The following is a 4492-nucleotide window of genomic DNA, read 5'->3' as shown; positions in this document are numbered from 1 at the left end:
TCTATGTCGAACCCACAACTAATATTCTGCCAGTCTTGGGACCACTCCTAGAACACTGTTCTTTATGATGAATTCATATCATTCCACCATTGCATCAACGAAAGGTAGTTTCTCAAATGATTCATCAAAAGAAGATGGCTCAGTCTCCACAAGCTCAATCATTAGAGCCATGTAGCTAGTGCACCTCTCAAGTGACCTCCTTTGCTTATGCAAATTTGAATGGAATTACACATTATCCCTCGCATCCTACACCAATATTTCATCTCCCCTAGTTCCTTTTCTACACTATCTGGATGGTTCTGGTTGAGTGGATGTGTCCATTATGCCTCCTATATGCTCCTCCATTTTTGGCTTTCCATAACTTCCTGAGGCTCCTCCTTTGGAGCTAAAAGGTTCTATTCTGGTGTGATTTGATGCTCCTTCTCAAGAGATCATTTCATTGCTTTCTGGTCATCAAAATTTACATAGCTTTAAATGATTGTCATTCTGTAGGAAGGTAAGTACACCTATTAATTGTGTGGAGTTTCATTGTAACCTAAAGAAACTCTTGAATCTATTATTGGCACAATTTTCTTTATCGAATATTTGGAGACATGGCAGGAAATAAAGGCTCGAAAAAAATTGAAATGAGACACATCCAAATTTCTCCCCAAAAAGCCATCCTTTGGTGTAATCATACAAAGAATCTGACGAGGACTCCAGTTTTGGAGGTAGAGTACTGTGCTACATGCCTTTGCCCACAAATGCAGTGGCAAGCCTTGGTCATGTAGCATAGCTCTCGTAGCTCCCATAATGCTCTAGTTCATTCTCTTAGCTACCCCATTCTACTTTGGGTTGTGGGGAGCTGTCAGTTCTCTTTGAATTATTTCTTTGGCACAAATTTCCTGGAAGTCATTCAAAACATACTCACCCCCATTATCGCTCCTGGGAGCCTCACAGGGGCTTCACTGGGGGAGCAATACCATACCACATGCATTCATATTAGGGGGTATATATTGAGGAAAAAATGAAATAATATATTGAGCATATAATAGGGGGTAAAGGGTGTTTATATTCATAGGTATAGAAAATGGAGCTCAAAGTTAATGAAAAAATATAAAGGGGTATAAAAAATGTTAATGAAAAAATGGATACCTGCAATATCTAGTGAAAGTAGGGGTTTTTTTTAATTGGGAAGCTTTATTGGGTTTGTATTGGTAGGCGGTTAAATAATGTGATTTCTAGAGGTATTTTCAATATGTAGTCAAAATAAGGGTATTGTTTAGTATGGCATGAACGCACATGATATGTCAGAGGTTCATTGAGTGGAGCTCCCGTGGATAGCCTTCACCTTCTTGATGGTCTCTTTCTCAATTAGTACCTTGAATTCTATTTTTTTTTGAATGTATCATAATTCTTTTGCATGAAGAATATCCAACACTTTCTTGAGGAATAGCCAATAAAAATAACATAGTATTTATGTCTGACAGTGGACGCTATCAAGAAGGGTGAACAAACATCAGAGTGGACTCGCTTCAAGGCTACATTTTCATTTCTTTCTCGATCATGGAATGTGAATTTTACATATTTTCACAAGGTACAACCCTTGTAGACATCACGTTTCTCAAGTAATCCTTTAGGGAGGCTAGTGGTTACTTGCTACATAATTTTAAGGGTTCCATGGTGAAAATAATGAAGACTTATGTGTTGGACTTCACTAACATCTCGACTCTACACTTTATCTACCTTATTTATTAATTCAACATAATCTTACACATCATGTTTGTATAGGTTCTTCACATGAACCCCGATCTGCTTCACCATCTTAGCATCTATGTATATCAGAAAGGATTTCCCTTTAGCGAAAATAACATCATAGCGAAAGTCTTCCAAAACTGCTATAAAGATGAAGTTTTTCTCAGGCCTGGTACAAACATGACATTGTTTAGGGAAAGAGGGGATCATGACTCCATGTTAAAGGTTATTGTACCAATCCCAGTAGCATTTTACCTTCTGTTGTCCCCAACCTCAATATGCATCTATACATATTTTTCCTCTAGGTCACTAAAATCTCTACACCTTATCATATGACAATGCCTTCCATACACATATCCATGTCAAGCAGTACATGAAGATAAATCTTTCATAGAAAAAATGAAAGCATACCCCTGGTAGGGTTCACTTATTATGAGATAAGGTGATGGCCTATTCTACTTATTTTCTTGTTGGGCATGTTATAAAGCAACATCTTGTCCAATGACAAACAAAATATTAGAAAATTTCCAACATAATTTGACACAACAACAAATAGTTAATACTACGAAATTAAATGGAATATATATCTAATTTTTTACAAGCATATATTTCAAAATAACATTAGATAGTAGATCGTATTAGATTGAACAAAATTTAGTTTGGTGCATGTTAGCATGTATCCAAAAAACCCAAAGGGTGGGAAGTGTTCAAGTGGAAAATTTGGTTCAACACAAACATGAAGCTAAACTGCTCCTATAACAAGCAAGATATTGAGAGTGAAGTATCGATCTAAGCTAAATCCTAAAAGAAAACAAATTTTGAAACTAGAAAGCCACTTTGGGAGAACAAAAAATATCTACACTGGGAACGGATCCAGGATCTGGAATAAAAATAATGATGAAAGAATTAGGATAGAGTCATCTAAACAATAATATTAAATTAAATTGAACCCATGTTCCCTCGCTCTTTTGAACTTCTTTGTAAACTAATAAAGCAAAAAGAAATGTCGAAAAGGTTGAGTAACCCTATTTTCTTCTAGTCATGGGAATCTAACTAGAAATACAACCACATAATAGGTGTTGAAACTAAACCAAGTGATGGTGTCATAATTGTCATTGTGTGTACTATTAATAAAGTTCTATAAATTATTTCTGTATTGTTATTTTAAAGCATCGATTACAACCAAGAAGGCTTATGGTGCAAAGAAAATAACCTCTTTCAATATTGATAAAATATTTTGGCTTTAAACTTGCAAGGCCCATCACAAAAATTTGAATCCCCATCCCAATGTACTAGCTATTATTTTGGAAATTCAATATGAGTGTTCCTAAGAATCATGCAACATATGACCAAGAATGCTTCAATATAAGTGCAGTGGTGAACCTATGACTAGCTCAGCATATGTCCAAGGGAAGTGAAGTTGTTAGCTAGTATATCGAGTTAAAAACAGAAAATAAATTCTGATTGAATAGGTCCTTATACTAAACATCATATTTTTTAGGCAAATATCAATGTTGTTGATAGTCATATCTAATTTAGTAAAGCATGACCAGATTGTAATTTATATGTCTACCATTGTAGCAATGTATTTTGGAATGGTATAGTTACTAATCATGTATAAGATTAACATATATCATTGTGAAATTTATCTTTAGAATGGTACAATTATTTATTATACATCAAGCTACATTTAAGAAAAAAGAGTTAGTAGAACTACCCTAGCAGAGTAATTTTGCTAACAAAAATTTACCCAATTCTTTAAAAATTGAAACAAATAGGTAACTCTTACCAAAACAACAAAAACTAAAGGACAAAAAATGACTGGATATACAAACACATACATACATCAGAGGCTACATTTCCTAAGTATATAACACAGTGGCCAAAATGTTGGCCTATACCTATTGCTGCACCAAAACCTTGGCCGAGTCTATCAGAGCATAGGATGTGCGATTTCGACAACTTTCAAAATCATCTAAACTGCTAAGGCTCAATTTAAAAGTCTATGATGCCATCATGCTATTGTGCTACCTTCTAGTCAAGATGACCATATTAAAATTCCCATGAGGAAAACTGGCCTATGGGAGGAAACAACTCACATCTCATTGCAGTATTCATCTGCAAAAAATATTAGGGTTGTATTTGGACCCTCAAGCTCACCAACTTAAAATCTAAAGCTCGTTGCATTATTACTAACTAATAGTTCAATGAAACTCTAATTGATGACCACAAATAGGTCAATGGGATTGAACAAGACTACAATTAGTATGACTACAATGTGGGAGTGCAAGCTCATCCCCTTAAATATTGTTAATACCAACATATAGATAGAAAGACACCAGTGATAATGTTTTCATGGCACAGATGTAAGATATCATGGTATCATAAAAAATGCCCAGTAGTCTGCAACATGATACAAAATAATAATGGCCTTTTAAAAAAGGATCGAGTTTTTTAAATACTTATCTAGCATAGAAATATCATTGCTAACTTCAACACACTTTCCACCATCATTACTTTACAACTTTTCACTGTATATGAAATATGAAGGGAATAATCTAGTTGGTTTTTTAATTCAACTAAACTATTTTTATGAAAATAAATATGGGCCATTTTTCTTGCATTTGATCACTAAGTTTGAGTTTGATGCATACAATCAAATAGAAAGACCTAGTAACTATCACAATGAGTGTTGCTAACTTGCTACACTTCAGTGGTGTATTAGTTTTGGAATATTCTATATCAAGCTATATCTTTT

Source organism: Pinus tabuliformis, chromosome 3_1 (assembly GCF_031772625.1).
Source record: "Pinus tabuliformis cultivar Carrire ecotype Pingquan chromosome 3_1, CPIR1, whole genome shotgun sequence".
Lineage (NCBI taxonomy): Eukaryota > Viridiplantae > Streptophyta > Pinopsida > Pinales > Pinaceae > Pinus > Pinus tabuliformis.
Note: the sequence above shows the minus strand (reverse complement) of the source record.